The sequence below is a fragment of the Pollicipes pollicipes genome, unplaced genomic scaffold (genome assembly GCF_011947565.3).
Source record: "Pollicipes pollicipes isolate AB1234 unplaced genomic scaffold, Ppol_2.1 Scaffold_4219;HRSCAF=4965_pilon_pilon_pilon, whole genome shotgun sequence".
NCBI classification, from domain to species: Eukaryota; Metazoa; Arthropoda; class Thecostraca; order Pollicipedomorpha; family Pollicipedidae; genus Pollicipes; species Pollicipes pollicipes.
The window spans coordinates 29,925,427-29,950,423 of NW_023596448.1; the positions used below are offsets into that span (position 1 = coordinate 29,925,427).

A 24,997-nucleotide genomic window follows, 5' to 3' on the forward strand; every position below is an offset into this window, starting at 1 on the left:
TGGCGGGGTAAGCCTGTATTGCACATTTCGATCACATGTCACAACTGACGCCCGATGTCGCAACGTCTGTCGACGGAGCAAGCGTTTCACATGGTGCGCCATTGCGACACATGCCGAGATGACTGTGACTGGGTCATTCAGCAGCCGGTTTGTTGGATTGAGACGGCATTGGTGTCGCTTGCATCCGTATTGCCCAAAATAGTCTGTGAGCTAAAGCTGGTGGCTTTTCCACTGTTGAAGCTGCTTGCACACGGTCCTCTGGCCGTTCCCTGCAAAAGAAATGAGATTAAAACAGAAGCACCTCACTTGGCATGCATTGGTCACTATGCATTTCATGCCATGCCTCGCTATGCGAAGTGCAGAAGAAATGCACCGGGCGGTGGTCCAAGCTGGCAGTTATTAATCGTGCTGAACCATCCGAGCCAGCGAGGGAGAGGTCGCGGCCCAAATACGCAGTTTGATTCAGTCTAACTCAATTTCCAACACATTTTTTACTTTGCACAGTTCTGACTCGAGTTTGTGAAGTAATCCCGTCCAGCGTGATAGTGACGCCTTCAGCCTACCAGAATGCATAGCATGTGAGCTAGCATGACACATAAATTAGGGCGTGCTTCTGTTCCGTTTATCGAAACACGCAAACTTAAATCAATCCAGTCCATCTTTTTCAAACGCGCTCATTCAACGGCTCCCGTTTTTCCGCGTGCTTACCCCCGCAGAGGAGCCGACGGACGTAATCCTGCTGGAGCCACCAAATGTATTGCTGGTGCCACTGGTGACGGTGCCCGAAGCACCTCCAGTGGCCTGACTGTTAGGAATGCAGATGCCTCCGATGCAGAGAGGCTTCGCCCAGGCCACGGAGGCGCAGACCACAAGCAGGAGAGCGACGACCTTCATAGCTGCTGCAACACACAGCACTGGTCAAACCATGAGCAAACTACTACTAGCCTGAAACGATGCTAGTGTTTCCACATGCCCGTTGACGACCGCTTAACTCGCGGGCCCTGCATGAAGTAAGGTAAGGCGGACAAAACACACGCTCATCCGTGACTAGTTGCTGTGGGGCGAGCTACGAGTGCACTGCACCCACTTTTATGAAAACCCACATTTGAAGATATTGAAGCACGCATCAAATAGGATAAAAAGCTCACTTATGACTATTGGAATGCTTTTGTACCCCAGCACAGGCACGCAACAGGAAAATTCTTTGGAGGACCTGTTTTTTATAGCTTAGAACAGTAGAATGTATATTTGTAATTAAATGCAGTCAACTGTGGCCCATACTTACTAAGTTCATTTCACACAGTTTTTCCCTCTTCCCTACACCTCTATCAAATAACAGTTTGATGTGTAATTTTGCTGTTGGAAACTAGTTACGTTTTGGGGTTCTAGGACCTTGGGGTTTTCTGCCACGTTCTCAGCATCAGTCAGGTAGCACGCTGCGTCGAGATCTCAATATCACACTCAAATAATCAGTTGCTGCTCGTTTGACAGCATACCCCGATTTTCGAGCCTACCAAGCCATGCTCAGCAAGCCCGGTAGCATCAATGATGATGACTCCACAAATACCGCATTCCCAGACCTTCCCACAGCACCGGTAGCGAAGTCGGCCTGGGCTGAGTACCTTACCTGTCTGCGTGATTGCACTGCTGCGACTGCTGGTCCTCTTGCGGAGTGCGTCGCTTTTATATGCAGGTGAACCGGTCTGGAGCCGGTTGCACGGACTCCATTTGCACCGGCGCGTGCACGCTACAAGACAACGGCCGACCCTGCGTACTCGGCTGCGAAAATCCCACGGCGGATTCTAGGAGCCCACTGCGGAACGGCTGCAACGAGAATTTGGTAGTCGAGCACGGGGCCTCTTGGCACAGCATCTCGCATGACACCCATCTGTGGAACGATCGCCCAGGGGTACCGTGGTCCATTGGCGAGCCACGGTGCCCACCTCCCTGCTTACTCTGCCCCGTCCGGTGACGGGAATCTGTTCAACGCCGCCTTGTTTGCGATTGGTTCATGATCTTCCCGTAGGAGGGTCTTCATGGGTGGTTCGTCACTCAACTCTGCACCAGCGTTGAGTGTATCCGCGTGGTCTTCATCACCATCACTGCGGATAGCCGCACGCCGTTGTGTTGTCGGCTCTTGTGGCATGACTTTGGAGGTTCCTGCCGGTGCACAGTCAGACAAGCTTATTTGCAATGCGTGCGCAATCTGGAGAAGAGGTTCCGAATACGTTTCGGGTGGTTCTGAAGACTCGCAAGACATACCAAGACAACAGAGAGACTCGCGAGACATACTAAGACAACAGAGAGACTTGCTCGCCTGGTAAGACGCACGGCTCGTTTGCGGTTGAGCGATTCCGCAGCCTGATTTCAGCTGAAATCGCGTCGATGCCTGCCATTTTCTGACTAACTGCAGCTCGAATCTCTTCCTCTGGGCAGACTGGCAACTCCTGGGGTTGCTGTTTAAGCGCTCTTGAAAGTTGACGGACGTTTCTGTTCTCGAGTCCGAGATATCCGTGAAATCGACACAGGAGGTGTCATTGAATAACTGTAAGGGTTCTGTTGTGACCTGCGGCGTCTTCAGCAACCAGCACCGACATTTTTTCACTCGAGGACGAGAGACACCTCTGATGTTGTCCTTTCAGCGAGGGTCGTCCCTCTTGCTTCGCCATTCACCCGAGGGGAGCCACCTCGGGTATACCGCTTTAGGTTTACCGTTTTAGTAGGTTAGCCGCTTACAGACGATTTATGGCTACCTACGTGGTAGTCACGGCGTTTTATGGATCATGAATCCTAAAGTTATCTGAACAGTAAGGACATAAAAAAGCACCAGCGGCGAGCAGCGCTACGCCTATCTTCGAGATCATCACATGTGGGCGGGGCCTGCATCCAACACAAGCCGACTAAAAAAGTATTGTACCACATAGGACCTTAAGCACGAAGGTAAATCAGCGCGATTCCTGCTGCATACTAGACAAGGCCTGGGCCGCGTTCCCCATCACCGACAGTTGTCAACAAGTTGCAGCCTATGACATCAGAGGTACGCGCGTCACAACAGCTCCTGCGGCTTGGAGGATAGTCGCTCATGTATGGCGTGGGTACTTGTGATGTCGTAGGTAGTAACTCAAGAAAATACTTTGCCGGTGAGGAACGCGGCTCTGGTGTAACACGCACATACCGCGGGACGGTATTTTATTGCGTTGCAAAAGACCGGTTGGGTCTTATGCAACGTTACTAACAGGGTCGAGTAAATTACAATTCAAATCACCCATGATGACGATCGGTCCAGGGTGCCGTAGGCGCACTCGCTAATATTGCAGCTCCAGTTCGCTGAAGTCCGCCTGGAGGGCAGCCACGGCGCGGAGCTGGGGCTGATAGACGGCAGCCACAGTGAAATGCAGGCCGGACTCCGATGTCACTCGCAGTGAGAGGGACTCCAGCCGACAGTCCGGACACTCAGATGCCGCCTGGGTGACGGCAATGACTTGGTAGCAGTCCCGGCTCAAGATCGCCACACCCCGACAGCCGACCTCTCCTGGCCGGTCTGCACGGTGCAGCGCCTAGCCGGGGACTGTGGCCAGCCCGGACGCAGTGGCGGATCGAAGCCACGTCTCGGTGATCACGCAAAAGTCGTGAGGCATCCAGTCTGGATGGTTATGCTGCAGTGGATTTATCATCGGCAGCAGGGACTGGATGTTGATCAGTCCCGCCAGTAGGTTCTGACGACGACCGTCCGGAGAAGAGCGCTGTCACGCCTGGCCGCCCCTGCAGCCCCGGCGCCTGGTGCCGGCACCGCGCCTGCCTCGCCGAGCAGCGCGAGCGACCACAGGGCATGGTCGTGATCAAGGTCATCGCGGCCGAGGTGCGGGACGAGGTCGCCTCGAGACCGATGAGCTGGAGATGGGCCAGCATGTCGACAGGGCCGATGAGCTGGAGATGGACCAGCATGTCGACAGGGCCGACGAGCTGGAGGTTCGCTGCAGGACAACGTCGCTGACGATGGTGTGGTCCCGGGTCGGGAAGGTGGCTATGATGCTGGCCCGGGTCGGGGAGGTGGCTGTGATGCTGGCCCGGGTCGGGAAGGTGGCTGTGATGCTGGCCCGGGTCGGGGAGGTGGCTGTGATGCTGGCCCGGGTCGGGAAGGTGGCTGTGATGCTGGCCCGGGTCGGGAAGGTGGCTGTGATGCTGGCCCTGGTCGGGAAGGTGGCTGTGATGCTGGCCCGGGTCGGAGAGGTGGCTGTGATGCTGGCCTCGCAAACGTTACGAGCAGGAACGCAACACCAGCAGCACCACATGGCTGGCAAGATCACCGTACATCTTTGCCGCGGCGGAGGCGAACTGTTTCGTCGAGCCGACTGTTTTGTCGAGTAGACAGTTCCGTCGAGTAGACACTTTCGTCGTCGGACTAGCACGGAATTCACGTGACAGTTCGTCACGCAGGTGATCACTCTCCCGCACAGACAGTGTCACTGGCATACACGCGGGGCGAGGCACAGCGCGGTGAGGCAGGAAGCTTTAGGCAACGCACCCGACCGGCAGCGCGGCGCGCGAAGAACGTCGTCGCTATTTCAAACGCTGGGACTGTCGGATGTACTGGCACAGGGGCACAGGCACTGGCGTAGGAGCGGCCGGGTGTCCAGCACAGGAGCGGCCGAGTGTCCAGCACAGGAGCGGCCGAGTGTCCAGCACAGGAGCGGCCGAGTGTCCAGCACAGGAGCGGCCGGGTGTCCAGCACAGGAGCGGCCGAGTGTCCAGCACAGGAGCGGCCGGGTGTCCGGTACAGGAGCGGCCGAGTGTCCAGCACAGGAGCGGCCGGGTGTCCGGTACAGGAGCGGCCGAATGTCCAGCACAGGAGCGGCCGGGTGTCCGGTACAGGAGCGGCCGAGTGTCCAGCACAGGAGCGGCCGAGTGTCCGGTGCAAGAGCGGCCGAGTGTCCGGTACAGGAGCGGCTGAGTGTCCGGTACAGGAACGGCCGGGTGTCCAGCACAGGAGCGGCCGAGTGTCCGGTACAGGAGCGGCCGGGTGTCCGGTACAGGAGCGGCCGAGTGTCCGGTACAGGAGCGGCCGAGTGTCCAGCACAGGAGCGGCCGGGTGTCCGGTACAGGAGCGGCCGTCCGGCACAGGAAAGGCCGCGTGCGGGCACAGGAGCAGCCCAGCACTAGGGTGGCCATGCTTTCCGCACTGGAGTGATTACGGAACAAGAGACGACGCGTGTCTGACACAGAAGCGGCCGTCCAGCACTAGGGTGGGCGCCCGCTCGACCTTGAGAACGGCAGAGGTTAGAAAGGCCGACGCCCGGCTGCGGAGCCTCGCCCTGATTCGCCGCTTTGTCATAGTGAGAACTGAGGAGGGGAAGGCGATGGGGATCAGGGGGGGGGGGGGGGCTCGATCCAACCCCCTCTACCGTTTACAAACTAGGATGGGTTGTCGCAGAAGAAAAGGTGAATGGACCTCAACATCTTTTAATTTGCAACAAGTCGCATGTTGCTAGGTCGATAACTGACGCTTGTAAGCCAGGTAAAATAAGCACTTTCCTGGCATCAAATTTTTGAGCTAATCGTGCCCTTCTCATGAAACCAAAGCCCGCAGCGCGACGGAATTTAAACAGCCGTGTTTCTGAACCTATTTATAATAAAGGGATCCATTAAGACACCAGTGTCGGCTTGCCGCGCGGGCCCCGGGCATCGCCAGTCGCCGCCGCCGCCCGGCCAGCCGCGGCTCGCCGTGCAGTGTTCCTGAAAGACAGTAGCTACGCATAAAGCAGAACCACTAGGGACACGTCAAGACACGTGCAATTAATGATTATTAATTAAATTAATGCCCGGAATATACCGGAAGCTCCGACATGATTGTACGAAGTGCCGGAGGGGTAGCCTCCGAAAACTTAAGAGCCACTTAAGGCCGCGTGCAAAGGAGAGCGTTATTTTGCAGCGCTGGAAGTTGTGCAGTCTGCCACCCTCGGACCTCAAGCGTGTCTACGAGACCCGCCTCATTGCGGATCTGCGTCGGGTCGGGATGAGCAGTTGTTGCAGACGTGCTTTGCGGTCAGATTCTTATCCAGTCAGCTATAATGCAGAGGGTGATGCACGCGTTGCATAATAACCCGACTCTGCACTGGGGAATGGGTGACGCCAGTTTCAATCAAGGGAACGAAACGGCGAGCTGGCAAACCAAGTGGCAGGTTAAGACAAGGTCACCAGTCTTGACGACCCACCCAGGACGTGGGTGGTATTGGGTGCAGCGCTGTTGATCCGGCCCGCGGTCGCGGCTACATGCAACCAAATAACACAACCGAGGGAGGCCTGACCCACCAAGGTTCATCATCGTCTCTCAACAGTGAATGAATGAAATTCAAATATGTGAACACATATTCTAAGACGTTCCCAGCCCTTGACAGATATGCCACTCCACAGTAGATCTACCCTGGAAACAATTCACAACGGATCCACGTCCATGCAGCATCCTAAGGATTTATCAAACCATCGCGCAGCATAGCGTGTTGTGCATCTGTTGACACCAATATGGCATGGCTTTTGCTCTAAATGATTCTGATAATGTTAGGAAGTGTGAATTCTGCACCGGCAATGCTTAAAGGAAGATGAGGTAGGTCGCCTGCGCGCTCGGTTGATTGCTGGATGACGTCACAAACCAATGGTGATATTGTTGTCAGGTGCTTGTAAAACCAAGCTGTCCATAAATGCAGAGCTGCAGGGAGAAATTTTTGCAAAATACGTGGGGATGAAGAACTGAGGGTGGGGGAGGCACAATACAAAATTACTCAGCATGCTTCCAAAAATAGACCCAAAACAGTTTTCTCCACACATCTCGCGCGCTTTTTTACATTTGGGAGGAGTGTAGTTTCTGGAAATTGTTTTTGTGGGCTAAGTCCCAAATATGATAAGGAATGAAAAACAATGTTTCAAATGATTAATGACAAGAATAAACAACATGCATGATCAGGAGGCACAATTCACTCCCTTTACCTGAATAGGAAACTACATTCCTTCAAGCTGGTTATGTTCAGCATGCCTTTTTTGACAATTGTATTATGTAACTCTTAGCCGTCATTCAGAGCTTACAGGCCAGCAGTATTTACGTAGGTGTAAAAATACTACCGAACCAAAATTTTTGACGGTTACGCCGCATTGTATCACGTTTGTCTTTGTATTGTGATTTATTGCATTCAGAGTTATATGGGAACGGCTTCTGACAGATTCGGCTTAAGCTGACAATTAGACGGTTTCATATTTGTTCGGTGACGGAAAAGGCACGTTTGTCACCCGTGCGCGTGAGAGCGACTTTCATCACCCCGGTGTGTCAATGCCTCCGTCTCCTGGGCTGCTCGCTCGTGTGCTCGAGTGTCAGCTTTTTGAGATATGTAAGATGAAACTTTCGGGGCGAACATAATACAGAGTTCAACGTGGGAACATAGGCTCAACGTTTTGGTGACGTGTCCCTCCATTGAACGCTGAGCTACCTTTCTTGGATTGTTGAAAGCCGTTCCACACGTTTTTTAACAAATGGTTTGATAGTTTTGAAATCAATGTTTTTAGCTGTGGTGGATGGTGTCTGAAGTTATTTGAACGATAAGGTCCAAAGCTTACAACAGTATTCCTTGCACTTCATTTCTACTTTTTAGCAGCGTGTGATATACATCTAATTAGTGTTGATGGTTTTTGTAATCTCAAAGCATTTACCCGCGCTTTCAGAGCGCCAGCCATTACAGTACGCTTGTTTAGAGCTGTCAGAACATGGTTGGGAGCGAAATGCCAACCGTAATGGTGCGTTATACAACATGAACATTGGTAATTACTCAGCCTTTGATCGTATATAATGCGGTTGTCTCCTCCAAGTCCAACGTTCCCGTCCACTCGCATCGAGTATTGAAAATTGGCCTAGCCAAGTACTCGGCGTCAGCTATGAGCTATGACATGATCTCCATAGTTCTTTGGTCCTGAAAGTGGAATCGAATACGTGATCAAGATGCTAAGATGCTACCTAAGATAATCGAATACATGTTAAGATAATCGAATACGTGATCAAGATGCTAGAAGATACTACCCAAATATATGAGTGACTTAAATTCTATCGGCATTTGCTCGGCGTTGAATGTCGTGCATCCTGCGGTACGTTTTCCACGGAAAATATTAACTTTAACTGGCGCTGGCAGCACCAACACATTGGAGATCAGTCATGTCGGGGATAAGCCTGTATTGCACATTTCGATCACATGTCACAACCGACGCCGATATCACAACGTTCGTGGATGTAACAGGCGCTTCATGTGTGCCATTGCGGCGCATGCCGAGATGACTGTGGCTGAGTCATTCAGCAGCCGGTTTGTTGGATTGAGACGGCATCCGTGTTGGCTTCATCGGTATTGCCAACGATAGTCTGTGAGCTAAATTTATTGGCTGCTGCCGTATTGAAGCTGCTTGCACATGGTCCTCTGGCCGTTCCCTGCAAAAAAAGAGATCCAAGCAATAGTACCAATATGTTAGTACCAGTAGTAGTACGTTTGTGCCATGCACTGGTTAGACACGCCTGGCGGTGGTGCAAGCTTGCAGTGATTACTCATGTTTTACCACCCGAGGCAGCGAGGTAAATGGTCCTGCCAAATGTGCGCAGCTTGCTTTAGTCTTACTCGATTACTAAAGCATGTTTACGTTGCACTACTGTGACGTGAGATTCCGAAGTAATCGAGTCCAACGTAATGCTCATGCATGCAGTGTATCAGAACGCATGTTATGTTTGCTAGCTTGACTAAATAAACTAAGGCGGGGTTTTAATCTAGTTACCGGAACGGTAACACTCAGTCCATCAATTCAGCCCATCTTTGCCAGACGTGCTCGTTTGACGGCTCAGTTTTTGCGCGTTCTTACCCCTGCAGAGGCGACGACGGACGAAACCTTAGTGACACCACCAGGGCCAATGCTTGTACCACTGGTGACCTCGCCCGAGGCACCCCCAGCAGCTTCGCTGGTAGGAATGCAGATGCCGCCTATGCAGAGAGGCTTCGCCCAGCCCACGGAGACGCAGACCACAAGGAGGAGAGCGACGACCTTCATGGCTGTCGCAACACAAATCACTGGTCAAACCACGAACAAACTGCTGCTAACCTGAAGCGATGACGGTGCTTTCACATGCCCGTTGGCGACCATTTAGCTCGCGGGCTCTAGAACATGAAATAGGGCAATGCTGGTAAAGCGCATCCTCATCCGTGGCTAGTTACTTTTAGGAAGACTACGAGCACCCACTCCTATAAAACGAAATGTTCCACATTTAAATATATTGAGACGAGCATAATATGGAGAAAAATGCTCAGAACTATTGATATACTTTTCGGTGGGCCCATGCGGTCCAAAACAAGTAAGTTTTAAGGGGCATATTTGTCAATAAATTTGACCTGTAGTTGCCAAGCTCATTTCAGACAATTGTCTCCCCACCGCCCTCTTTGGAGTAACCGCTCAAGTAGTAGTTTTTCTCCTGGAAACTAGTCACGTTTTGAAGCTGTCAGGAACTTCGAGTTTAACTTTTCACCGTCCGGCAGGTTGCAAACCACTTTGAATCTGAGCGTCTCATCCAACTAGCAAATTGCTGTTTGACATTCTGACCAAATGTCCGTCTTCTGCCGCCCTTGCTCGGCAAGCTCGTTCCCACCACTAATGATGACACCCCAAACTACCGTATTTCCAGTCCTTCCCACAGTACCGGTAGCCAAGCCGGTCTGGGCTGAGGCACCTTACCTGGCTGAGTGATTGCACTGCTGCGACTGCTCGTCCCTCTTCGGTGTGCGCCGGATTTAAATACAGGCGAGCCGGTCTAGAGCCGGTGCAAGCACGTGCACAATGTCGGGTGGCGACCGAGTCTGCACGCCTTTTTGTGGAAAATTTTGCGGTGGATTCCAGGAGCTCACTGAGGAACTGCTGGTCGTTCTGCAGCCAGCTCTTGTGGCAGGACTTTCCAAGTACCTGGCAGTGCACCGCCAGGCGAGGTTATTTGCGATGCACTCGCAATATAGGGAAGTGGTTTCTGATGGTGTTGGGAAGTTCCCGAGATTTTGCAAGGCACACCAAAACAACAGAGATAGTTGTACGCCTGGTAGCACACAAACTTTGTCTACGGCTGAGCGGTTTCCCAGCCTGAATTCAGTTGGAAACGTGTCGATGCTCGTCATCGTCTATGTGCGGCTTGGATTGCTTTCTCAGGGCAGGTTTACATCTACTGAGGCTCATCCTGTTTACATAGATGAGCATTTCACCACATATGTACAAAGCCTACGAACGTTTTATGGCTAACCACTTGTTTCTCACGACGGTCAGATTTATAAAAGATTTGACTTCTTGGTGACGTAATTCTGAACATTGGAATTCAAATGTTTCGATGCGATGAACATGAAAAACTAAAAGCGTTTAAGTGATTGGAAAAGCTGACTCTGGATACATTTTTCACCCAGAGACATAAACTACTCGCCATCCGTGAGATCGTGCTGATACCACTTTGAAAACACGAACTGATTCAAATTCGATATGTGTTTTCTGCCGGGCTCTTTCTATATTAATTTCGAAACGTCATAGTGAGGGATCGCATCGCATGTAAGTTTAATGCCGTTACCCTGACACCAAACCGCAACGTCATTTGATGAAAGCATAGGCAGGAATTGCGCGAACATACATAAAGCCTGAACACACCCCATGTTCAAGATCTGACATCAACGGCATGGTACTCACTGGCAAGTGTGGTAAAACCTGCCAACTTGGTGTATAGGATCGGCGACAAAAATGTTTATACTGACCCAAAGCTTGGTGCCAAACACTTTTCGGACAGCAAGTTTTTGGTGACAGCCACAACGAAATGGTATAGCACACTCTGCAAAACATAACAGGACATCGCCATGTTATGCCTCGATAGAAAGGCGTTTTGTCAGATGCCAGCAAACGTTTCCGTAGACTATTTACCATACTCTACGACACCATGGTATCTCTTTTAGATTTTATTACAACCCGGCGACAGAACTATTCTGTGATTTTATTTGGTCCGCCAGCTCGGGGACAGGTCGGCGAAAAATCAATATATTTTGTATGGGCCGGTCGGTCGGCCGATTCGCTGTTTGTAAAATTGTGCCCCATTATTTCATCGTTTGATAGCGTCATGGAATCACGTTCTCACGACAGCCATATCTGGCAGCATCTGACAACCAGATCTAAAGCATGCCTCAAATGTGGTGCGGCTAGATTCTTTAAATTTCCACTGGACTCAGGAACACTTAAATGGCTTTATGCAATTATCAAAACAGGTGATGTCACTGGGAAGATTTGACAATGGCTCAAATCTTGCTCACTATTGACGTTTTTTTCCAGCGATACTCGTAAATAGCGTATCTGCGTACCTACGGGGAATGTGTAAGGAGCCTTTGTATTTTTCTCTTACCAGGCTGCTGAAACATTCACAAATAGCGGCTAACGAGTTAGTCAGGTAAGCATAAGTTATTATCTTATAGTGACAGCAAACTATTTGTATTATCAGAAGATGACCGAATTTGCATTATGGACAGAACTGTTGAAGTAGACCTGTGTGACCAGTGCTTCCAATGTTCAATTTGGTGTGTCAGATGGTTCGTGTCAGTTTCACTGTGACAACGATTTTGTAGGAATAAGACCACTGTTTCCGTCTGTGTAACTACTGGTTCAAAGGAGTAGGTACCTCCAATGTCCAGCTGCCGTTATGTTGGCCACGTTGGCGACAGGTGCCTCACAACCTGAAAGTGGTCACGCTTACGTTCGCGACATGCATTCAGGAGCGAAGTCACTTTCCACGGGTTGTATCATACGTGCCACATCATCGCTATTGCCAATGTATCAGCGGCCATGCTGTTTGAACATAAGCAGAAAACAGCCCGTAATATAACGGCAGTCGTATGAGGTTTCTTTAGCGACATCAATGCCAAGGTGGCTGAAGTAGTCTCCCAATAAACCTTTTAGGACCTTTGCGGACGTATATCTCATGCACCAGGGAGTTTTGAGTATTAAAATGGGCATGGCTGTGAACTGCATCAAAAGGTCTTCAATATGGCTATTTCAGTTGAGATCCCTATAGGAAAGTGCGACATTCCCTTTAAGTTTCAACAAACTTAGATGACTTGTAATATGGCAATTTTGTGGGTTGCTTTCATTTTCGCAATTTTTGGTTCTCCTGGTTTTTCCCCGAGGAGTAAGGCTGCTACTACTATCTTAATTAGGTTAGGTTAGACTAAGTTAGGCTAGGTTAGGTTAGGTTAGGATAGGTTGGGTTAGGTTAGGTTAGGTTAGGTTAGGCTAGGTTAGGTTAGGTTAGGTTAGGTTAGGTTAGGTTAGGTTAGGTTAGGTTAGATTGGTTTAGGTGCGTTACGTCACGTTATGTTAGTTAGGTTAGATCGTTACGTCGTATCGAGTCGCAGGCTTGCGCCGGGTCGTTGCCTAACATCATAAGGCTTGTATGTTCACCAATAGGCTCCTCACTACTACAGTGGTCATCTTACGTCGAGTTCAAATTGGATGGCGTCTCACACTAACATGACGCTTTTGTGCCCGGATGCAGGGCTTAAAAATCTTCTCATTCACCGGATATGATCGCTGACAAAAGCTGACAGACACTTTTGCGAGCCAATTGGTAGCAACTTTGCAAAAATACAAGCAGATTTCAGTAGACCAGACAATGTTACAAGTTCCTATCCCAGCTGAACGAAACCCAAAGCTCATTATTGGTCTGTGCCCGTTAACAATTGCAGCGTGAGCAGCGTGAGCCTCTCACATTACTTGTAGCACGTCAGGCTTAGCGTACTGATCGGTGCACAGACGTTAGATGAAACGCTCTTATGTTCATGACATTGCATATAAAGATGAATGAAGGTGGCGGAGGTGTTAAGAAATGTCGTTCGCACCAATTGACACCAATTTTGCACGGGTTTTGGTCTAAATGATTCGGATCATTTTATGAAGTTTGAATTCTGCACCGGTAGTGCTTAAACGAAGATAAGGTAGGTTGCCTGCGTGCTGAGTTGATTGCTGGATGACGTCACAAACCAAGGGTGATATTGTTGTTAGGTGCTTGTAGAACCAAACTGTCGGTAAATGCAGAGCTGCAGGGATGAATTTTTGCAAAATACGTGGGGATGAAGGACGGAGGATGGGGGAGGCACAAGACAAAATTGCTCAGCATGCTTCCAAAAATACACTGAAAACAGTTTTATCCGCACATCTCACGCGCTTTTTTCCATTCGGGATGTGGAGTGTAGTGTCTTCAAATTGCTTTTGTGGGCTAAGTCCTAAATATGATGAGGAATGAAAAACAAGGTTTCAAATGATTAATAACAAGAAGAAACAACATGCATGATCAGGAGGCACAATTCACTCCCTCCAGCTGAATAAGAAACTACACTCCTTCAAGCTGGTTATGTTCAGCATGCCTTTTTTGACAAGTGTTTTATGTAACTCTTAGCCGTCATTCAGTGCTTGAAGGCCAGCAGATTTTACGTAAGTGCAAATAAAGCACCGAAACGAATATGGTTGATGAGTATGCCGCATTGCATTACGTTTGTCTGTATTGTGATTTATTGCATTTAGAGTTCTGTAGCAACGGTTTCTGACAGGTTCGGCTGCAGGTGACAATTAGACGGTTTGAAATTTGTTCGGTGGCGGAAAAGGCACTTTTGTCACCCGTGCGCGAGAGAGCGACTTTCATCACCCCGGTGTGTCAATGCCTCCGTCCCCTGGGCTGCTCGCTCGTGTGCTCGAGTGTCAGCTTTTTGAGATATGTAAGATGAAACTTTCGGGGCGAACATTATACAGAGCTCAACGTGAGACCATAGGCTCAACGTTTTGGTGACTTGTCCCTCCATTGAACGCTGAGCTACCTTTCTTGGATTGTTGAAAGCCGTTCCACGCGTTTTTTAACAAATGGTTTGATAGTTTTGACATCAATGTTTTTAGGTGTGGTGGATGGTGTCTGAAGTTATTTGAACGATAAGATCCAAAGCTTACAACAGTATTCCTTGCACTTCATTTCTACTTTTTAGCAGCGTGTGATATACATCTAATTAGTGTTTGTGGTTTTTGTAATCTCAAGGCATTTACCCGCGCTTTCAGAGCGCCAGCCATTACAGTACGCTTGTTTAGAGCTGTCAGAACATGGTTGGGAGCGAGATGCCAACCGTAATGGTGCGTTATACAACATGAACATCGGTAATCACCCAGCCTTTGATCGTATATAATGCGGTTGTCTCCTCCAAGTCCAACGTTCCCGTCTACTCGCATCGAGTATTGAAAATTGGCCTAGCCAAGTACTCGGCGTCAGCTATGAGCTATGACATGATCTCCATAGTTCTTTGGTCCTGAAAGTGGAATCGAATACGTGATCAAGATGCTAAGATGCTACCTAAGATAATCGAATACGTGTTAAGATAATAGAATACGTGATCAAGATGATAGAAGATGCTACCCAAATATATGAGTGACTTAAATTCTATCGGCATTTGCACGGCAGTAAATGTCGTGCATCCTGCGGTACGTTTTCCACGGAGATATATTAACTTTAACTGGCGCAGGCAGCACCAACACATTCGAGATCAGTCATGTCGGGATAAGCCTGTATTGCACATTTCGATCACATGTCACAACCGACGCCGATATCACAACGTTCGTGGATGTAACAGGCGCTTCATGCGTGCCATTGCGGCGCATGCCGAGATGACTGTGGCTGAGTCATTCAGCAGTCGGTTTCTTGGATTGAGACGGCATCCGTGTTGGCGTCATCCGTATTGCCAAAGATGGTCTGTGAGCTAAACTTATTGGCTTTTCCGATATTGAAGCTGGATGCACATGGTCCTCTGGCCGTTCCCTGCAAAAAAAGACATTCAAACAAGAGCACCACACGTTTGTGCCATGCACTGGCTGTGCATTGCACGCTTGCCACGCTGTTCCGAGCGAAGGAGAAAGACACGCCTGGCGGTGGTGCAAGGTTGCACTGAATACTCATGTTTTACCACACGAGGCAGCGAGGTAAATGGTCCTGCCAAATGTGCGCAGCTTGCTTTGATCTTACTCAATTACCAAAGCATGTTTACGTTGCACTACTGTGACGCGAGATTCCGAAGCAATCTAGTCGAACGTAACGCTCATGCATGCAGGCTGTGAGAACGCATGTTATGTTTGCCAGCCTGGCTAAGTAAACCAAGGCGGGGTTTTAATCTAGTTACCGGAACACAAAGACTCAGTCCATCAATTCAGCCCATCTTTGCCAGACGTGCTCGTTTGACGGCTCAGTTTTTGCGCGTTCTTACCCCTGCAGAGGCGCCGACGGACGAAACCTTAGTGACACCACCAGGGCCAATGTTTGTACCACTGGTGACCTCGCCCGAGGCACCCCCAGCAGCTTCGCTGGTAGGAATGCAGATGCCGCCGAAGCAGAGAGGCTTCGCCCAGCCCACGGAGACGCAGACCACAAGGAGGAGAGCGACGACCTTCATGGCTGTCGCAACACAAATCACTGGTCAAACCACGAACAAACTGCTGCTAACCTGAAGCGATGACGGTGCTTTCACATGCCCGTTGGCGACCATTTAGCTCGCGGGCTCTAGGACATGAAATAGGGCAATGCTGGGAAAGCGCATCCTCATCCGTGGCTAGTTACTTTTAGGAAGACTACGAGCACCCACTCCTATAAAACGAAATGTTCCACATTTAAATATATTGAGGCGAGCATAATATGGAGAAAAATGCTCAGAACTATTGATATACTTTTCGGTGGGCCCATGCGGTCCAAAACAAGTAAGTTTTAAGAGGCATATTTGTCAATAAATTTGACCTGTAGTTGCCAAGCTTATTTCAGACAATTGTTTCCCCACCGCCCTCTTTGGAGTAACCGCTCAAGTAGTAGTTTTTCTCCTGGAAACTAGTCACGTTTTGAAGCTGTCAGGAACTTCGAGTTTAACTTTTCACCGTCCGGCAGGTTGCAAACCACTTTGAATCTGAGCGTCTCATCCAACTAGCAAATTGCTGTTTGACATTCTGACCAAATGTCCGTCTTCTGCCGCCCTTGCTCGGCAAGCTCGTTCCCACCACTAATGATGACACCCCAAACTACCGTATTTCCAGTCCTTCCCACAGTACCGGTAGCCAAGCCGGTCTGGGCTGAAGCACCTTACCTGGCTGAGTGACTGCACTGCTGCGACTGCTCGTCCCTCTTCGGTGTGCACCGGATTTATATACAGGCGAGCCGGTCTAGAGCCGGTGCAAGCACGTGCACAATGTCGGGTGGCGACCGAGTCGGCACGCCTTTCTGTGGAAAATTTTGCGGTGGATTCCAGGAGCTCACTGAGGAACTGCTGGTCGTTCTGCAGCCAGCTCTTGTGGCAGGACTTTCCAAGTACCTGGCAGTGCACCGTCAGGCGAGGTTATTTGCGATGCACTCGCAATATAGGGAAGTGGTTTCTGATGGTTTTGGGAAGTTCCCGAGATTTTGCAAGGCCCACCAAAACAACAGAGATAGTTGTACGCCTGGTAGCACACAAACTTTGTCTACGGCTGAGCGGTTTCCCAGCCTGAATTCAGTTGGAAACGTGTCGATGCTCGTCATCGTCTATGTGCGGCTTGGATTGCTTTCTCAGGGCAGGTTTACATCTACTGAGGCTCATCCTGTTTACATAGATGAGCATTTCACCACATATGTACAAAGCCTACAAACGTTTTATGGCTAACCACGTGTTTCTCACGACGGTCAGATTTATAAAAGATTTGACTTCTTGGTGACGTAATTCTGAACATTGGAATTCAAATGTTTCGATGCGATGAACATGAAAAACTAAAAGCGTTTAAGTGATTGGAAAAGCTGACTCTGGATACATTTTTCACCCAGAGACATAAACTACTCGCCATCCGTGAGATCGTGCCGATACCACTTTGAAAACACGAACTGATTCAAATTCGATATGTGTTTTCTGCCGGGCTCTTTCTATATTAATTTCGAAACGTCATAGTGCGGGATCGCATCGCATGTAAGTTTAATGCAAATGTAAGTTACCCTGACACCAAACCGCAGCGTCATTTGATGAAAGCATAGGCGGGAATCGTCCGAACATACACAAAGCCTGAACACACCCCATGTTCAAGATCTGACATCAACGGCATGGCACTCACTGGCAAGTGCGGTAAAACCTGCCAACTTGCTGTATAGGATCGGCGGCAACGGTATTTATACAGACACAAAGCTTGGTGCCAAACACTTCTCGGACAGCAAGTTTTGGTGCCAGCCGAAACGAAATAGTATAGCACAGTCTGCAAAACATAACAGGACATTGCCATGTTATGCCTCGATAGAAAAGCGTGTTGTCAGATACCAGCAAACGTTTCCGTAGACTGTTTACCGTACTCTACGACACCAGGGTATCTCTTTTAGATTTTATTATAACCCGGCGACAAAACCATTCTGTGATTTTATTTGGTCCGCCGGCTTGGGGACAGGTCGGCGAAAAATGAATATATTTTGTATGAGCCGGCCGGTCGGCCGATTCGCTGTTGGTAAAAATTGCGCCCCATTATTTCATCGTTTGATAGCTTCATGGAATCATGTTCTTACGACAGCCATATCTGGCAGCATCTGACAGCCAGATCTAAAGCATGCCTCAAATGTGGCGCGGCTAGATTCTTCCAATTTCCACTGGACTCAAGAACACTTAAATGGCTTTATACAATTATCAAAACAGGTGATATCGCTGGGAAGATTTGACAATGGCTCACATCTGGCTCACTATTGACGTTTTTCCAGCGATGCTCGTCGTCAATAGCGTATTTGCGTACCTACGGGGAATGTGTAAGGAGCCTTCGCATTTTTTTCTTACCAGGCTGCTGAAACATTCACAAATAGCGGCTAACGAGTTAGTCAGATAAGCATAAGTTATTTTCTTATAGTAACAGCAAACTATTTGTATTATCAGAAGATGACTGAATTTGCATTATGGACAGAACTGTTGAAGTAGGCCTGTGTGACCAGTGCTTTGAATGTTCAGTTTGGTATGTCAGATGGTTTGTGTCAGTTTCACTGTGACAACGATTTTGTAGGAATAAGACCACTGTTTCCGTCTGTGTAACTACTGGTTCAAAGGAGTAGGTACCTCCAATTTCCAGCTGCCGTTATGTTGGCCACGTTGGCGACAGGTGCCTCACAACCTGAAAGTGGTCACGCTTACGTTTGCGACATGCATTCAGGGGCGAAATCACTTTCCACGGGTTGTATCATACGTGCCACATCATCGCTATTGCCAATGTATCAGCGGCCATGCTGTTTGAACATAAGCAGAAAACAGCCCGTAATATAACGGCAGTCGTATGAGGTTTCTTTAGCGACATCAATGCCAAGGTGGCTGAAGTAGTCTCCCAACAAACCTTTTAGGACCTTTGCGGACGTATATCTCAGGCACCAGGGAGTTTTGAGTATTAAAATGGGCATGGCTGTGAACTGCATCAAAAGGTCCTCAACATGGCTATTTCAGTTGAGATCCCTATAGGAAAGTGGAACATTCCCTTTAAGCTTCAACTAACTTAGATGACTTGTTGTAAGATGGCAATTTTGTGGGTTGCTTTCATTTTCGCAATTTTTGGTTCTCCTGGTTTTTCCCCGAGGAGTAAGGCTATTACTACTATCTTGATTAGGTTCGGTTAGGCCAAGTTAGGCCAGGTTAGGTTAGGTTAGGATAGGTTGGGTTAGGTTAGGTTAAGTTAGGTTAAGTTAGGTTAGGTTAGGTTAGGTTAGGTTAGGTTAGGTTAGGTTAGGTTAGGTTAGGTTAGGTTAGGTTAGGTTAGGTTAGGTTAGGTTAAGTTTGGTTAGGTTAGGTTAGATTGGTTTAGGTGCGTTTCGTCACGTTATGTTAGTTCGGTTAGATCGCTACGTCGTATCGAGTCGTAGGCTTACGCCGAGTCGTTGCCTAACATCATATGGCTTGTATGTTCACCAATAGGCTCCTCACTACTACAGTAGTCATCTTACGTCGAGTTCAAATTGGATGGCGTCTGACACTAACATAACGCTTTTGTGCCCGGATGCAGGGCTTAAAAATCTTCTCATTTACCGGATATGATCGCTGACAAAAGCTGACAGACATTTTTGCGAGCCAATTGGTAGCAACTTTGCAAAAATACAAGCAGATTTCAGTAGACCAGACAATGTTACAAGTTCCTATCCCAGCTGAACGAACCCAAAGCTCATTATTGGTCTGTGCCCGTTAACAATTGCAGCGTGAGCAGCGTGAGCCTCTCACATTACTTGTAGCACGTCAGGCTTAGCGTACTGATCGGTGCACAGACGTTAGATGAAACGCTCTTATGTTCATGACATTGCATATAAAGATGAATGAAGGTGGCGGAGGTGTTAAAAAATGTCGTTCGCACCAATTGACACCAATTTTACACGGGTTTTGGTCTAAATGATTCGGATCATTTTATGAAGTTTGAATTCTGCACCGGTAGTGCTTAAACGAAGATAAGGTAGGTTGCCTGCGTGCTGAGTTGATTGCTGGATGACGTCACAAACCAAGGGTGATATTGTTGTTAGGTGCTTGTAGAACCAAACTGTCGGTAAATGCAGAGCTGCAGGGATGAATTTTTGCAAAATACGTGGGGATGAAGGACGGAGGATGGGGGAGGCACAAGACAAAAGTGCTCAGCATGCTTCCAAAAATACACTGAAAACAGTTTTCTCCGCACATCTCACGCGCCTTTTTCCATTCGGGATGTGGAGTGTAGTGTCTTCAAATTGCTTTTGTGGGCTAAGTCCTAAATATGATGAGGAATGAAAAACAAGGTTTCAAATGATTAATAACAAGAAGAAACAACATGCATGATCAGGAGGCACAATTCACTCCCTCCAGCTGAATAAGAAACTACACTCCTTCAAGCTGGTTATGTTCAGCATGCCTTTTTTGACAAGTGTTTTATGTAACTCTTAGCCGTCATTCAGTGCTTGAAGGCCAGCAGATTTTACGTAAGTGCAAATAAACCACCGAAACAAAAATGGTTGAGTATGCCGCATTGCATTACGTTTGTCTGTATTGTGATTTATTGCATTTAGAGTTCTATAACAATGGTTTCTGACAAATTTGGCCGCGAGCGACAATTAGACGGTTTGAAATTTGTTCGCTGACGGAAAAGGCACTTTTGTCACCTGTGCGCGTGAGAGCGATTTTCATCACCCCGGTGTGTCAATGACTCCGTCTCCCGGGCTGCTCGCTCGTGTGCTCGAGTGTCAGCTTTTTGAGATATGTAAGATGAAACTTTCGGGGCGAACATTATACAGAGTTCAACGTGAGAACATAGGCTCAACGTTTTGGTGAAGTGTCTCTCCATTGAGCGCTGAGCTAACTTTCTTGCATTGTTGAAAGCCGTTGCACACGTTATTCTAACAAATGGTTTGATAGCTTTGACATCACGGTTTTTAGGTATGGTGGATGGGGTCTGAGGTCATTTGAACGAAGAGATCGAAAGTTTACAACAGTGTCCCTTTCACTTCATTTCGACTATTTAGCAGCGTGTGACATACATCTCATTAGTGTTGATGGTTTTTGTAATCTCAAGGCATTTACCCACGCTTTCAGAGCGCCAGCCATTACATTACGTTTGTTTAGAGCTGTCAGAACATGGTTGGGAGCGAAATGCCAACCGTAATGGTGCGTTATACAACATGAACATCGGTAATCACCCAGCCTTTGATCGTATATAATGAGGTCGTCACCTGCAAGTCAAATGTTCCCGTCTACTCGCATCGAGTATTGAAGATAGGCCTAGCCAAGTACTCGGCGTCAGCTACAAGCTATGGCATGATCTCCATAGATCTTTGGTCCTGAAAGTGGAATCGAATACGTGATGAAGATGCTACCCAAATATATAAGTGACTTAATTTCTATCGGGCAACGAGTTGTTTCCACGGGTTGTATCACACGTGCCACATCATCGCTATTGCCAATGTATCAGCGGCGACGCAGTTTGAACATAAGCAGAAAACAGCCTGTAATATAACGGCAGTCGTATGAGGTTTCTTTAGCGACATCAATGCCAAGGTGGCTGAAGTAGTCTCCCAATAAACCTTTTAGGACCTTGCGGACGTATATCTCAGGCACCAGGGAGTTTTAGTCTTGAAATGGGCATGACTGGGAACTGCATCAAAAGGTCTTCAATGTGGCTATTTCAGTTGAGATCCCTATAGGAAAGTGCAACATTCCCTTTAAGCTCCAACTAACTTAGATGACTTGTGATATGGCAATTTTGTGGGTTGCTTTCATTTTCGCAATTTTTGGTTCTTCTGGTTTTTCCCCGAGGAGTAAAGCTGTTACTACTATCTTAATTAGGTTAGGTTAGGCTAAGTTAGGCTAGGCTAGGCTAGGTTAGGATAGGTTGGGTCAGGTCAGGTTAGGTTAGGTTAGGTTAGGTTAGGTTAGGTTAGGTTAGGTTAGGTTAGGTTAGGTTAGGTTAGGTTAGGTTAGGTTATGTTAGGTTAGGTTAGGTTAGGTTAGGTTAGGTTACTTAGGTTCGCACCAATTGACACCAATTTTGCACGGGTTTTGGTCTAAATGATTCGGATCATTTTATGAAGTTTGAATTCTGCACCGGTAGTGCTTAAACGAAGGTAAGGTAGGTCGCCTGCTTGCTCGGTTGATTGCTGGATGACGTCACAAACCAAGGGTGATATTGTTGTCAGGTGCTTGTAGAACCAAGCTGTCTGTAAATGCAGAGCTGCAGGGATGAATTTTTGCAAAATACGTGGGAATGAAGAACTGAGAGTGGGGTAGGCACAAGACAAAATTGCTCAGCATGCTTCCAAAAATAGACTCAAAGCAGTTTTCTCCACACATCTCACGAGCTTTTTTACATTTGTGAGGAGGAGTGTAGTTTCTTCAAATTGTTTTTGTGGGCTAAGTCCCAAATATGATAAGGAGTGAAAAACAAGGTTTCAAATGAATTATAACAAGAAGAAACAACATGCATGATCAGCAGGCACAATTCACTCCCTCTAGCTGAATAAGAAACTACACTCCTTCAAGCTGGTTATGTTCAGCATGCCTTTATTTGAAAATTGTATTATGCAACTCTTAGCCGTCATTCAGTGCTTAAAGGCCAGCAGATCTTACCGAAGTGCAGATAAACTACCGAACCAAAAATGGTTGATGATTGTGCCGCATTGCATTACGTTTGTCTTTGTATAGTGATTTTTTTGCATTCAGAGTTCTATCGCAACGGTTTCTGACAGATTCGGCTGCAGGTGACAAAAAGACGGTTTCATATTTGTTCGGTGACGGAAAAGGCACTTTTGTCACCTGTGCGCGGGAGAGCGATTTTCATCACCCCGGTGTGTCAATGACTCCGTCTCCCGGGCTGCTCGCTCGTGTGCTCGAGTGTCAGCTTTTTGAGATATGTAAGATGAAACTTTCGGGGCGAAGATAATACAGAGTTCAACGTGAGAACATAGGCTCAACGCTTTGGCGAAGTGTCCCTCCATTGATAGCTGAGCTAGCTTTCTTGCATTGTTGAAAGCCGTTGCACGCGTTATTCTAACAAATGTTTGATAGTTTTGACATCATTGTTCTTAGGTGTGGTGGATGGGGTCTGAGGTCATTTGAACGATATGATCCAAAGCTTTCAACAGTATTCCTTGCACTTTATTTCGGCTATTTAGCAGCGTGTGATATATGTATATATATATATATATATATATATATCTCTCTCTCTCTCTCTCTCTATATATATATATATATATATATATATATATATAATAAGTGTTGATGGTTTTTGTAATCTCAAGGCATTTACCCACGCCTTCAGAGCGCCAGCCATTACATTACGTTTGTTTAGAGCTGTCAGAACATGGTTGGGAAGGAAATGCCAACCTTAGTGGTGCGTTATACAACATGAACATCAGTAATCACCCATCCTTTGATCGTATATAATGCGGTTGTCTCCTCCAAGTCCAACGTTCCCGTCTACTCGCATCGAGTATTGAAAATTGGCCTAGCCAAGTACTCGGCGTCAGCTATGAGCTATGACATGATCTCCATAGTTCTTTGGTCCTGAAAGTGGAATCGAATACGTGATCAAGATGCTAAGATGCTACCTAAGATAATCGAATACGTGTTAAGATAATAGAATACGTGATCAAGATGATAGAAGATGCTACCCAAATATATGAGTGACTTAAATTCTATCGGCATTTGCACGGCAGTAAATGTCGTGCATCCTGCGGCACGTTTTCCACGGAGATATATTAACTTTAACTGGCGCAGGCAGCACCAACACATTCGAGATCAGTCATGTCGGGATAAGCCTGTATTGCACATTTCGATCACATGTCACAACCGACGCTCGATATCACAACGTTCGTGGATGTAACAGGCGTTTCATGTGTGCCATTGTGGCGCATGCCGAGATGACTGTGACTGCGTCACTCAGCAGTCGGTTTGTTGGATTGAGACGGCACTAGTGTCGCTATCATCCGTATTGCCAAAGATGGTCTGTGAGCTAAACTTATTGGCTTTTCCGGCATTGACGCTGGATGCACATGGTCCTCTGGCCGTTCCCTGCAAAAAAAGACATTCAAACAAGAGTACCACACGTTTGTGCCATGCACTGGTTGTGCATTGCACGCTTGCCACGCTGTTCCGAGCGAAGGAGAAAGACACGCCTCGCGGTGGTGCAAGGTCGCACTGAATACTCATGTTTTACCACACGAGGCAGCGAGGTAAATGGTCCTGCCAAATGTGCGCAGCTTGCTTTGATCTTACTCAATTACCAAAGCATGTTTACGTTGCACTACTGTGACGTGAGATTCCGAAGTAATCGAGTCCAACGTGATGCTCATGCATGCAGTGTATCAGAACGCATGTTATGTTTGCTAGCCTGACTAAATAAACTAAGGCGGGGTTTTAATCTAGTTACCGGAACGCAAACACTCAGTCCATCAATTCAGCCCATCTTTGCCAGACGTGCTCGTTTGACGGCTCAGTTTTTGCGCGTTCTTACCCCTGCAGAGGCGCCGACGGACGAAACCTTAGTGACACCACCAGGGCCAATGTTTGTACCACTGGTGACCTCGCCCGAGGCACCCCCAGCAGCTTCGCTGGCAGGAATGCAGATGCCGCCGAAGCAGAGAGGCTTCGCCCAGCCCACGGAGACGCAGACCACAAGGAGGAGAGCGACGACCTTCATGGCTGTCGCAACACAAATCACTGGTCAAACCGTGAACAAACTGCTAGTCGTCTGAAGCAATGACGGTGCTTTCACATGCCCGTTGGCGACCATTTAGCTCGCGGGCTCTAGGACATGAAATAGGGCAATGCTGGTAAAACGCATCCTCATCCGTGGCTAGTTACTTTTAGGAAGACTACGAGCACCCACTCCTATAAAACGAAATGTTCCACATTTAAATATATTGAGGCGAGCATAATATGGAGAAAAATGCTCAGAACTATTGATATGCTTTTTGTTGGACCCATGCGGTCCAAAACAAGTAACTTTAAGAGGCACCTTCGTCAAAAAATTTTGACCTGTACTTGCCAAGATCATTTCAGACAATTGTCTCCCCACCGCCCTCTGTGAAATAATCGCTCAAGTATAGTTTTTCTCTCGGAAACTAGTCCCGTTTTGAAGCTGTCAGGAACTTCGGGTTTAACTTTTCAACGTTTCAACTTTTTTCAAGGAACTTTTCAACGTCCGGCAGGTTGCAAACCACTTCGAATCTGAGCATCTCATCCAACTAACAAATTGTTGTTTGACATTCTGACTAACTATCCGCCTTCTGCCGCCCTTTCTCGGTAAGCTCGTTCCCACCAATAATGATGACACCCCAAACTACCGCATTTCCAGTCATTCCCACAGTACCGGTAGCCAAGCCGGCCTCCGCTGAAGCACCTTACCTGGTTGAGTGATTGCACTGCTGCGACTGCTCGTCCCTCTTCGGTGTGCACCGGATTTATATACAGGCGAG

The 24,997-nt window shown here is 48.0% G+C and overlaps 3 long non-coding RNA genes across 4 annotated transcripts; all 3 read right to left on the minus strand.

The window, feature by feature from the left end:
* On the minus strand, positions 1–16,211 carry LOC119095429 (uncharacterized). The gene is made up of 3 exons (XR_005093898.1): positions 16,179–16,211; positions 709–899; positions 1–269 (listed from the first exon to the last, which is right to left on the minus strand). It is a non-coding gene; the product is annotated as an uncharacterized LOC119095429 (long non-coding RNA).
* On the minus strand, positions 8,184–9,766 carry LOC119095430 (uncharacterized). 2 transcript variants are annotated; one of them, XR_005093900.1, is made up of 3 exons: positions 9,745–9,766; positions 8,881–9,068; positions 8,184–8,458 (listed from the first exon to the last, which is right to left on the minus strand). It is a non-coding gene; the product is annotated as an uncharacterized LOC119095430 (long non-coding RNA). The 2 variants fall into 2 exon arrangements; XR_005093899.1 differs by lacking the exon at positions 9,745–9,766 and having other exon boundaries at positions 8,881–9,299.
* Positions 16,212–23,325: 7,114 nt separating the features above from the next.
* On the minus strand, positions 23,326–24,997 carry LOC119095431 (uncharacterized). Its single transcript, XR_005093901.1, has 3 exons — positions 24,927–24,997; positions 24,034–24,221; positions 23,326–23,591 (listed from the first exon to the last, which is right to left on the minus strand). It is a non-coding gene; the product is annotated as an uncharacterized LOC119095431 (long non-coding RNA).